General features: G+C 38.8%; 1 protein-coding gene across 1 annotated transcript in view; it reads right to left on the bottom strand.

The window, feature by feature from the left end:
• The window catches only part of PRIM2 (DNA primase subunit 2), a 304959-nt gene that overhangs the window by 267724 nt on the left and 24160 nt on the right, over nt 1-13075 (bottom strand).

Below are 13075 nucleotides of genomic sequence, written 5' to 3' on the forward strand. Positions count from 1 at the left end.
AGATCATTTCCAAGATTTTCCATATGAATTAAAATTTCTCCCTTAATCCATAACCCAAACTCCACATACTGAGAACCAATACAAACCATTAAATGCTGAAAATTAAAAAGAAAATAGAAATCTGCAACCGTTTCAAAACAGCACACAAAAATCAAGGAGCCTGTATAACTTATGACTGCTTTTACTCACGTATTTATAACCCTTTCTATTTAAGAAAGTGCTTTAAATCCCCCATAGCACCTACAAAGAGCCCTAACCATATCTCTTAGTTCACCATCTCCTGGCTGAATTGAGTGTAGCAAGCAAAAAGACTATCCACAATCTCTACTCTGAAATGAAGTCATTAATTTGGACCACTCTAATTTTCGGTAAACTCATGAGAGGGTAAGAACACTATTTAAAAACATCAACTACCTTATACCTTATTACCACTCTTTCCCAGGTCCTGAAACATAAAAAGGTCTCTGAAAAATCAAGAAGACCTCAAAGGATTCTCAGACTCCTGGCAAGATTCAGAAATGCAGCAAGATTCTCTTCAAAATTAAAAAGCCATAAACTTGTCAGCTAACTCTGTTGAAGCAGCTTCACCAAACTTCTGAAAAGTGGAAAGCATTTAATCAAGAATGTTTCCATTTCTCTCCCTTCTGAGTAATCTGAACTCCGAGTTACCTTATCTACTTACCTAATGATCAGAATTTCATTTTCCATACTATTAACCATAGTTCTGAGTTACATAATTTTCATTACGTTTCATAGTCTTTCCAAATCATGGTAGAGTTGTTTTAGAGTATTTAGGGTACACTGTTTCGGCTTCTGTTCAAATTTAAGAAGTCAGAAGCTCTAGCTTAGCTAACATTTCCAGTTACGTATCACTGCATAATAAATTATCCCTAAAACTTAGCGGCTTAAAGCAACAACCATTTTATTTTCTCCCAATTTTGTTGGTCAGAAATTCAGAAAGGATACAATTCCTCTGTTCCATGTGGCATCAAATGACGTCACTTGGGGTCTTGAGCTGATGAAAAGACTGAAGAGTCCAAGATGGCTTCACTCACATGTCTGGCACCATGGTAGAGATGGCTAAACAGCTGGGCTCCACTGGGAATGTCGAGGAGTGCTGAGACATGGCCTCTCCAGTATGGCAGTTGCTAGTTTATGCCAGGCTTCAGAACAGACGTCTCCAGCAAGCAGATCTCAGCAACTCTAGTCAGACTTCTTACGTGACATCTCAGGATTCCCAAAGAAAGTATGTCTGACAGAGGAAGTGGAAGCTGCCAGTTTCTTAAGGTCTGCACCCAGAAACTGATACAGTGTCACTTCCACCAAATTCTATTGGTCTAAGCAGTTACAAAACCCACAGCATTCTATTACCCTTTAACCTATTACACAATAAGGTGTTTTAATCTTCTGGGAGATAGAAAATAACGCATGATCAAGGACTGTCCAGTTGTCAGTCTAGAACTACCGCTACACACCCCTAAACCACTTGCACTACATAAAAAGAATCAAACCAAAATCTGCACTTACTCATTTTAATAAAACTCCAGTATTCGAAATTTTATTAGCTTATCTTACACAACTGAGGTTCTTATAATTTTTTATTATGTATGTACGTATAGCAATCATTTTTTTTCTTCCAAGATTTTATTTAAATTCACATTAGTTAACACATAGTGTGATATTAGTTTCAGGAGTAGAATTTAGTGATTCATCACTGACATACAACATCCACTGCTCATCACAAGTGCCCTTCTTAATGCCCATCCCCCGCTCCCCCTTCCCTCCAGCAACTCTGTTTGTTCTCTATAGTCAAGAGTCTCTTATGGTTTGCCTCCCTCTCTGTTTTTATTTTATTTTATTTTTCCTTCCCTTCCCCTATGTTCATCTGTTTTGTTTCTTAAATCCCACATCATGAGTGAAATCATATGGTATTTGTCTTTCTCTGACTGACTTACTTTTGCTTAGCATAATACACTCCAGTCCCATCCACATTGTTGGCAGACGGCAAGATTTCATTCTTTTTGATGGCTGAGTAATATTCCATTGTGTGTATATACACCACATCTTCTTTAGCCATTCATCAGTCGATGGTCATTTGGGCTCTTTCCATAGTTTGGCTATTGTTGATATATTGCTACTGTTACCAACACTGCGGTACACGTGCCCCTTCGAATCACTTATGAATACCTAGTAGTGCAACTGCTGGGTCTATAGGGTAGCTCTATTTTTAACTTTTTGAGGAACCTCCATACTCTTTTCCAGAGTGGCTGCACCAGCTTGCATTCCCATCAATAGTGTAAGAAGGTTCCCCTTTCTGCACATCTTCACCAACAACTGTTGTTCCCTAACTTGTTAATTTTAGCCATTCTGACAGGTGTGAGGTGGTATCTTGATGTGGTTTTGATTTGTATTTCCCTGATGATAAGTGATATTGAGCATCTTTTCATGCATCTGTTAGCCATCTGTAGATCTTCTGTGGAAAAATGTCTGTTCATGTCTTCTGCCCATTTCTTAACCGGATTATTTATTTTTTGGTGTTGAGTTTAATAAGATCTTTATACATTTTGGAAAGCCCTTTCTCCAATACAATATGTCATTTGTGTATCTTCTCCCATTCCATCAGTGGCCTTTTGGTTTTGTTGATTGTTTCCTTCGCTGTGCAGAATCTTTTTATCTTGATGAGGTCCCAATAGTTCAGTTTTTGCCCTTGTTTCCCTTGCCTTCAGAGACGTGTCGAGGAAGAGGTTGCTACGGCTGAGGTCAAAGTGGTTGCTGCCTGTGGTTCTCCTCTAGGATTTTGATGGATTCCTGTCTCACATTTAGGTCTTTCATCCATTTTAAATTTATTTTCTGTATGGTGTAAGGAAGTGGCCCAGTTTTATTGTCCTACATGTGGCTGTCCAATTTTCCCAGCACCATTTGTTGAAGAGGCTGTCTTTTTTCCATTGGATATTCTTTCCTGCTTTGTTGAAGATTGTTGACCATATAGTTAAGGGTCCATTTCCAGGTTCTCTGTTCTGTTCCATTGATCTATGTGTCTGTTTTTGTGCTAGTACCATACTATCTTGATAATTACAGCCCTGGAATACAGATTGAAGTTCGGAATTGCGATGCCTCCAGCTTTGGTTTTCTTTTTCAACCTTCCTTTGGCTATTCAGGATCTTTTCTGGTTCCATACAAATTTTAGGACTGTTTGTTCCAGCTCTGTGAAAAATACTGGTGGTATTTTGATAAGGATTGCACTGAATATGTAGATTGCTTTGGGTAGTACAGACATTTTAATAAAATTTGTTCTTCCAATCCATGAGCATGGAACGTTTTTCCATTTCTTTGTGTCTTCCTCAATTTCTTTCATAAGCGTTCTATACTTTTCAGAGTACCAATCTTTTATCTCTTTGGTTAGGTTTATTCCTAGGTATTTTATGGGTTTTGGTGCATGTAGCAATCATTTTTAAATGACTCAAAGGGACATTAGGGGAAAGAACCCAATGTTCTCTATGTACACCATCTTTTGCAAATCTCACAAAGAAGCTAGAAAGTAACAAATAAAAATAATAGTTAAAATTTAGTATATGCTTACTATCTGCCAAGCAGTGTTCTAAATACCTTAACATGTATAAACTTTATTGAAGCCGCCTAACCTTATGAGATACTATTATTATATTTTCTTTTTTTTTTTAAAGATTTTATTTATTTGACAGAGAGAGAGAGAAAGCAAGAGAGAGAACACAAGCAGGGGGAGTGGAAGAGGGAGAAGCAGGCCTCCCACAGAGCAGGGAGCCTGATGTGGGGCTCGATCCCAGGACCCTGGGATCATGACGCAAACCGAAGGCAGATGCTTAACAACTGAGCCACCCAGGCGCCCCGTATTATATTTTCTATTTTTTCAGATGAGAAAACCAGATTGGAGGGGAAAAAAAAAAAAAAACTACTAAGTGGCAGCACCAGTATTCAACTCCAGGTAGTATGGCACCAGAACCTGTGCATTCTACCCCTAGGCCATATGACATATAGATTATCCCCACTTAGACATCATGCTACCTCGCCCTACTACCTTTGACCTTGGTACAGGTCAAAGCAGGATTGTATTATATACCTCAGATCCTCTATCCTAACACCCTAAGTCTGCAATGAAAAACCCCAAGCATTTTCTGTTACTGGGCCTTTCGTATCTGACTCAAATTAGGAAGAGTGCCTGCCTTGGTTTCTCCACTCTTAACCCTAAATCAGCCACAGACACTTAACTGAACTGTAAATAGTTTTACATCTTTGCACACCCTGAGAAAAAGACAAGCCAGGAAGAATAAAAGGCTAGGAGCATGGATCCAAATTCTTCCTCAGTTATTGATCTAAGATGCCCCCCCCGACCCGCCGCATCCTGGCATTAACACTGACCCATGCCTGTTAACAGTTTCCTACCACATCTCTCAGATTTGTAAGAGAAAGTTTCGGCCACCTCTGAGGAACCTAGCATACCTATCTATGATACACCTGCCTATTTCCATGTATGGTTTAAATGTACACGCACAGGATTGTCTTGGCTCCCTTGCAGTGTCCTTTTCCTTCCTAGAAGAAGGAAAAAAGAGCCAGGAAAAATAGCAGAGACCCAAAGGACCAACAAAGGTATGACCAGACAATCTAATGAGTTCAGTAAAAAAGCCAAAGTTCAACTCTTAAACTTTGAAAATACTGAAATGCCTACTGACACTGTATATACCAAGTCTCTGATGCACAGCATTTGTGAATTACCCAGCCTTGCATTATACTGAAAGTCTACAGATAACTACTGGTATTTGTTATTCCTTAAATTTATGTCTTAATTAGTTTGACAAGTTGATTTTAAATAATGAAAGCCATCTCTGAAAGGTCCATTTAGACTTGTGCAGATAATCAGCATCTGCCTCTAATCAAACTGAGATGATTAGCAAATTAAACCCTTTAATTAGCATTTTGCATAATTTAGCCAAATTATGCTTCTTAGGTTTAAGAAGGTGAAATAGGGTGAATTTATCAGTTAGATATTCCTTTAAATCTTTATTATCAAATTTTACCCCATCTACAGTAACAATAAAGAGATACAAATTAAATTCAGCTTAGTTGGCTAAAACCTAACACTTCACAACATTTAAGCTAATTATGTCATTTGGGGCAAATTAACACAATACTCAGAAGAGAAAAAAATTTTTCATTTCAACTTTCTTCATCAACTACCTCAGAGGTCAACTCACCCAAACTATATTCAAACAGCATTTTTTAAGAAGGAAGGAAGGAAGGAAGAAGCAAGCATCTCTCTGCTGCCATTTAGTACTACAGAAGGTTAATTTCACTAAACATTCAATCATACAGTTTTCAAGAAAAGCACTCATAAAAAGGTAAGTAACTTGTCAATTTTCTTTGTTAAAAAGAGACCACAAGACAATAAAGTAGCAAAGGGGCCATCACAAAAAAACAAGATAAGCCATTACTTTTATCTACAGGCAATACATTCTCTCACACACAGTGATGCTGACTTTTTTTTTTTTGTTAAGTATCTCCACTCTTCAAATCAAAACCACATTGAGATACCACCTTACACCAGTTAGAATGCCAAAAATGGACAGGGAAGAAACAACAAATGTTGGAGAGGTTGTGGAGAAAGGGGAACCCTCTTACACTGTTGGTGGGAATGCAAACTGGTACAGCCACTTTGGAAAACAGTGTGGAGGTTCCTCAAAAATTTAAAAATAGAGGGACTCCTGGGTGGCTAAGTCGGTTAAGCGTCTGCCTTCAGCTCAGGTCATGAAGCCAGGGTCCTGGGATCGAGTCCCACATCGGGCTCCTTGCTGAGCAAGGAGCCTGCTTCTCCCTCTGCCTGCCTCTGTCTCTCTCTCTCTCTCTCTCTGATAAATAAAAATCTTAAAAAAAAAATAAAATAAAATTTAAAAAAATTTAAAAATAGTTACCCTATGACCCAGCAATTGCACTTCTGGGTATTTACCCCAAAGACACAGATGTAGTGAAAAGAAGGGCCATATGCACCCCAATAGCCAAACTGGAAAGAGCCGAGATGCCCTTCAACAGATGAACGGATAAAGAAGATGTGGTCCATATATACAATGGAATATTACTCAGCCATCAGAAAGGATGAGTATCAAACTTTTACATCAACATGGATGGGACTGGAGGAGATTATGCTACGTGAAATAAGGCAAGCAGAGAAAGTCCATTATCACATGGTTTCACTTATTTGTGGAACATAAGGAACAGCAAGGAGGACATTAGGAGAAGGAAGGGAAAAATGACAGGGGGAGGAGTGGAGGGAGAGATGAACCATGAGAGACTATGGACCCTGAGAGACAAACAGGGTTTTGGGGCGGGGGGGATTGGTTAGCCCAGGGATGGGTATTAAGGAGGGCACATACTGCATGGAGCACTGGGTGTTATACGAAAACAATGGATCATGGATCACTACATCAAAAACTAATGATGTAATGTATGGTGACTAACATAATAAAATTTAAAAAAATAAAAAATAAAAAAAATAAAGTATCTCCACTCTTAACTGACCAAAACACCCCATTAGCTACCAAAGGTACCAATTTACAGGATTTGATAAACAAGTCATGTAATAAATAGCAAGAGCTTAAGAGATGGTGGAGGAAGCATGTATCTTTTCTAACATATATTAAACTCCAGCTTCTGATGAAGACATGGTCTTGGAAATAGCCCCTCTGTTCTAGAACTAATCCTCTTACCAAAAAGAAGCAGTGAAATTTGAAAGTAGACTTTTCTCATGACTAAAGATAGCAACCTACTAAAAACTTCAAATATATGACCTTTATCCTGCTATGAATACTACCCAAACTGCAGCTCTTCTTTTGTGTGTGCACGCACATGTGCTTGTGTGTCAAAGGGAGTGATAAATATAAAGAAAAATAATCATGTCAAGCTTATATTAAAAAGGAACACTCAAATTCTAATTCATTTTAAAGAATATACAACATACCAAATGAAAACTGACACAGAATAAACAAGCTGTCCTTTCCAAATCCAAATTCCAATCTATTTATATGCAGATCCTACTGCATTCCTGAACAACCTGTATTTGGAGAGCCCAAACAATAGCGGTGATGTACACTAATCAACCAAACAGTACCAAAATTGTTTAAGGACTTAATCAAGTGGCAATATTTTTAATATAATTTAGTGTTTTGCATCTATAGGCACTCCGAAAATATTAGTCGGTTCATTGACTGGAAAAAAATCAAGCCTACATTCCAAAGACTGCTCTTTTACCATTTCATAGTGTTCTCAGACACAACATCAACAGCCTAATTTGGAGCAAGCAACTACAGCTCTGAAGTGATATGATATATATCCAGCCAAAAAAAAACTTATTTCTCTTAACCCTTGAAGTATCAATAGGGCAACTAAAAGGCAAATGTAAAAAGTTAAAACTCTAGGAATATATATGCCCAACCTTTAGTCTTAATTCATTTGCTATTTAACAAACCCCACTAGCCTTTTACTATTAAAGCAGAAGGAAATGACATATAAACACCTGCAAAGCATGAACTTCAATTCATTTCACTACTTTTTTCCCTTCTGCACTGATCGGACCATTGGAAGTTAAAGTACAGTGCTTTGGCTCCCCCAAATGACACTTCTAGAGCATAATAATCCTGTCACAGAGAAAAGAAACAGAAGCCAAATATAATGGGGTTCCTTGTATCCCATCCTCATTGGAAGAAACTTGTCCAGTACTAGATTCAGTTTTAATATCATCATCCCTCATCTACCCTACTCTCAACCTAATTAAACAAAAATATTATATATTCAACCAAGAGTTTATCTCCAAGTCCCAAAAGGTGAAGGAATTATATAATTAAGAAACAAGAGTAAAGTGAAGGTAAAAGTGTTGTACCAAAAAGTTTGCGTCACAGAGGTATTAACAGTCCAAAAAAAATGACACGTTTCTATAAAAATGCCTTAAAGTAATTAACCACAAGGATTAGTTCCAAGATTATAACTAATCAGACCTTCAAACACCAAAAAGTTCTAATCTGAGAAATAAAAAATATCACCACTAATAAAAATCACTTGTTTAATTTTAAACATTCAATATAACTTCTAGAGTTAGAGTCTGCTGTTTTCATATGCATAACCAAAATGTTTACTAAATAATAAAATGGCTAACCTTTAGTGTTTACAATTTGTCAAGCACTATGCAATTTACACAGATAATTTCCTTCAGTTTCACAATTCTATAAGGAATATACTATGATGTTCTCTACCTTATTGTAGAAGAAAATGAGGCATTGAAAGGTTAGGTAACTTACCCAGGGTCATAAAAAATCCATTATGAGATTAATTTTCCCACATTTTCTCCCTCATACACTCTCCCTTAGCAATCGTCTTTTCCACAGATTCAAATACTACTGTTACATATGTATTTTGATTATATACTTTCAACCATGACCTCTTGAACGCAGCCTAATAATGTTGAACTGTCCACCGCCTATCTCCACTGGCCTACCCAGCACTCATAAGCAGTATATTCACAACCAAACATACCATCCTATCCCAAAAACATACTCCTATTTCTATATTCCCTACCATTACTAATACACTGTTCTTTATCTACCAAATAGCTTGGAGTCATCTTCATTTCACATTCCACTAAGTCATCAAATCTTCAGGCTCCTTCCCCATCTACCATGTTGGCCCACCTCTTTCCATCGCCACAGTCACTTCCATAATTCAGACCCTCATTCAGTCCTTCATTTGGTCATTCACTCAACAAATTTTCCTTGTTAACACAGAAACTGGCAACATCTCAACAGAACTCTGCCGTAAGTCTCAACATTCTACTACTTGGTAATCTTTTTTTCTTTAATTTTTTTTAACTTTTTATTTTAAAATAATTATAGACCCACAAGTTGCAAAAACAGTATAGAGAGTTCCCTTTTACCCTTCACCCAGGGTCCCTCAATGGTTATACCTTACATAACTAGAGTACAAAACCTAAACCAGGACAAATGACGTTTGGTACAATGCATGTGTACAGTTCCGTGCCATTTCACCAAATCTGTAGATATGTGAAACAACCACAATTAAGAGGAATTATTTTTACTCTGAGGATCTTAGTGTTAATTAATCTCATTAAGGTTTTAATAGACTCATTTTCATGGTCAGCTAGTAGGCAGGTCCACTTAAAGATACATGAAGTGGTGTCCAATATTACCTGACAATCTTAAATCTCAACTTGGAGGGTGCCTGGGTGGCTCAGTCAGTTAAGCGTCTGCCTTCGGCTCAGGTCATAATCCCAGGGTCCTGGGATCGAACCCAACATCGGGCTCCCTGCTCCGCGGGAAGCCTGCTTCTCCCTCTCCCACTCCCCCTGCTTGTGTTCCCTCTCTTGATGTCTCTCTGTCAAATAAATAAATAAAATCTTAAAAAAAAAAAAATCGCAACTTGGGGCTCAACTCTGGACTTCCTTATTCACTCAGCTACTGTGGTTCTCTTTTATCATACTAAATTAAAACATGTCAGTCCATCCCTCAAAAAGTTTCAGCAATTCCTTCCTACCTTTATCCTATCTCACTAGCCTCCCCTCCCTCTCTTCCCCATAATTTTTTTTTTAAGATTTTACTCATTTATTTGACAGAGAGAGAGTGAGAGAGCACAAGCAGGGGGAGCGGCAGGCAGAGGGAGAGGGAGAAGCAGGCTTCCCGCTGAGCAGGGAGCCTGATGCGGGGCTCGATCCCAGGACCCCAGGATCATGACCTGAGCCGAAGGCAGACGCTTAACTGACTGAGCCACCCAGGCGCCCCTTCCCCATAATTTAACTACAAACTTCCTCCTCATAAAAATGTACAACCAAGGGCGCCTGGGTGGCTCAGTCAGTTAAGCGTCTGCCTTCGGCTCAGGTCATGATCCCGGGGTCCTGGGACTGAGTCCCGCACCAGGCTCCCTGGTCCGCGGGAAGCCTGCTTCTCCCTCTCCCACTCCCCCTGCTTGTGTTCCCTCTCTCATGTTCTCTCTCTGTCAATTAAATAAAATAAAATCTTTAAAAAAAAAAAAAAAGATCGGGTGCCTGGGCGGCTCAGTTGGTTAAGCAACTGCCTTCGGCTCAGGTCATGATCCTGGAGTCCCGGGATCGAGTCCCACATCAGGCTCCCTGCTCGGCGGGGAGTCTGCTTCTCCCTCTGACCCTCCCCCCCCATGCTCTATCTCATTCTCTCTCTCAAATAAATAAAATCTTTAAAAAAAAAGAAAAGATCTCAGAGGAGTAGGAGTTATGCTGGAGTTATGCTGTGGTTAGGAAAAATAGGATGACAGAACTATGTGTATTCGAGCTGGAAAGAAGAGAGAGTACTACACTACATTAAGGAAAAGTGGGCTGCTGTTCCTAGAAAAACAGAAAGGCAGGTTCCAAGGCCCTCTATCACCAACCAGTCCTCAGAACAGAGTTCCAGCAGCTGGTGGGCCCCCACAAAGCAAAAGAAAAAGATCACCCTAACCCACCCATTCCATCCCTCAGGTTTATCTTCAGAACCTGTAAACTGACAAGTTAATATATAAATTTTATAGGTCCCTAGGTCCAAAGGCAAAGTTCTCTCAATGGTTTGGTGCTTGGAATTCCTCTATTGTTTACACACATCATCATCACCATGCATTAAAATATAAATAAATTTAAAAATTAGAATTCTTATGATTAACATTCCTCAAGTCTGACTATTTTAAGTCGCCATAAATAATACAATTTCTAGGAATTATTTTTATACATAAGTGATCCAAAGACCAGAAACCTCACTATATGAACAGCACAATCTCAGGAAAAAAGCACCTTCGCTATATGTTCTATGAAGATATCTCCAAAGGGAATAGAAAGAACTGAATGTCCCACCCCAGGCCCACCAAATGATCTGTGAGCAGAGAGCCAGTCTTAATTCCCCTCATCTGAGAAGTCTGCTTGCCCTGTTCCACTAGGACACAGGGAAGCTCTACATCCACAATACATAAAGAGTTTTGAACTCTGTTTATGAAAGGGACTATAAAGAAGTATTATTTTGATGCCACTTTTGACCATCTCCATGTGCTATGCTCAGAGTTGTGCATACTGGAACTACACAATATAGAGGGTTTTAGAAGATTATTTTTTACAAATAATAGGAAGACATCCAGATATAACCTTAGTTATGGAAACAATATGCCTGGGATGACAGCTACTTTAGTGTTAATGAAGTAAGAAGTCTGTTTTTTAAAAAGCGGTAACTCCATAACTAAAATATAAAAGAAACAGAAAAGCAATCTAAAACAAAATAATACTAACATACATAAACAATCACACATAGTGCATTAAATGTCATAATCAAGGGGCACCTGGGTGGCTCAGTTGGTTAAGTGTCCAACTCTTGTTTCAGCTCAGGTCATGATCTCAGGGTCGTGAGACTGAGCCCTGCATCCAGCTCTGCACTTAGTGCGCAGTCTGCTTGAGATTCTCTCTCCCTCTCCCACCACCCCTCCCCGCCACTCACGTGCACACACTCTCTCAAATAAGTAAATATTAAAAAGAAAAAAAATGTCATGGGGTGCCTGGGTGGCTCAGTCTTTAAGCGACTGCCTTCAGCTCAAGTCATGATCCCAGGGTCCTGGGATCAAGCCCCACATCGGGTTCCCTGCTTGGCGGGAAGCCTGCTTCTCCCTCTCCCACTCCCCCCTGCTTGTGTTCCTGCTCTCGCTCTGTCAAATAAATAAAATCTTTAAAAAAAAAAAGTCATAATCAAGTAAATACTGTACCCATTCCTAGCAACACTGTGAATGCAACATCCACCAATGCAGACTGGTATAGTGTGTGTGTTGGTGCCTCAAATGCCACATCAGTGAAGTGCTTTTCCAAAAAGGTGAACTTACAGAAACATATGGAACAAAACAAAGTATAACTTTCCATCAATTCACACAGTAGTTTCATTCCAGGAATTATCAGGGTACACAAAAGCCACGGGGGGGAAAAATACTTAATGTATATTTATAAAACAGTGTTTGGGTCTAGATTCAGATGATTAGAAACAAGTTGTGTTTTTTTACCCCACATAAATTTTTTAAAGGAACATTAGAAAAATCAAGAAAGACATAGAAAAACGCATTGTTGTACAGAACTATCCAATGCATTGCAGACACTCCAGCATCCCCATCTCCTATTAAACGCTTGAAGCACCCACCAATCATTGTTACAACCATCAGAAATATACCACAAAGATGTCCAAAGTATCTATTAGCAGAGTAGCCTCTGGAGTCCAGAACCCCTAGAATGAACCAAGGAGCTATCTTCCTAAAAGGCCCAGTCTGAAACAACCAGTGGACCTCTCTCTAAAGAAGGTCCTCCTCCTTTCTTCTAAGCCAAGAACAAAACCAAATCAAGCCTGTAAGTTTCTTTTTACCACCCTGTTAAATTATTCCTATCTCAAGCATAAAATCTACTCCTGAATTTTGGCTTCCACTGACCTTTGAATATTACACGAGTCTATTGTTGAACATGAACTAAAACATACAATGTGACCAAAGAAATGTTCAGGAAAAAAAAAAGTACCAGAGAAGAAAAGCAACATAGGGTATAGAATAGCCATGGTCAAGATAATGAGCCCTTCAACAACTGAGCTGTGTAAATATGTTTCCCCTAGAGGTAGCACACATATTATATTGGGAAAACTACTTATGGCATGTTTAATATATTGTTTCCATTTCTGCTAAGAACTGTCAGCTAAAATAAAACATCTTAGTAAAATTACAATTAATGCTTTAATTTCCTACATTAATGTAAACCTCTAATCTCACACCTGTGTTTGTGTTATCCCTTTTGATGGGTGCTGTCACCTTAAATGTCAGCAGCTATTCCACTTCATTTCAGTACTAGTTAAGGACTAGCCGGGAGGAAACATGCTCATATATTTAGTAACATGCTTTGTGCTATACACATTTCAAAAACCTCCAGGTCAGATTTTTGAGTTCCAGTTCTAGTATTTAACTCTGGGTAAGTTACTTCACCTCTCTAACCTTTCCTCATGGAGCTGCTGTCCGGATTAACTTATATAAT

This window comes from Zalophus californianus, chromosome 7 (genome assembly GCF_009762305.2).
Source record: "Zalophus californianus isolate mZalCal1 chromosome 7, mZalCal1.pri.v2, whole genome shotgun sequence".
Classification (NCBI taxonomy): Eukaryota; Metazoa; Chordata; class Mammalia; order Carnivora; family Otariidae; genus Zalophus; species Zalophus californianus.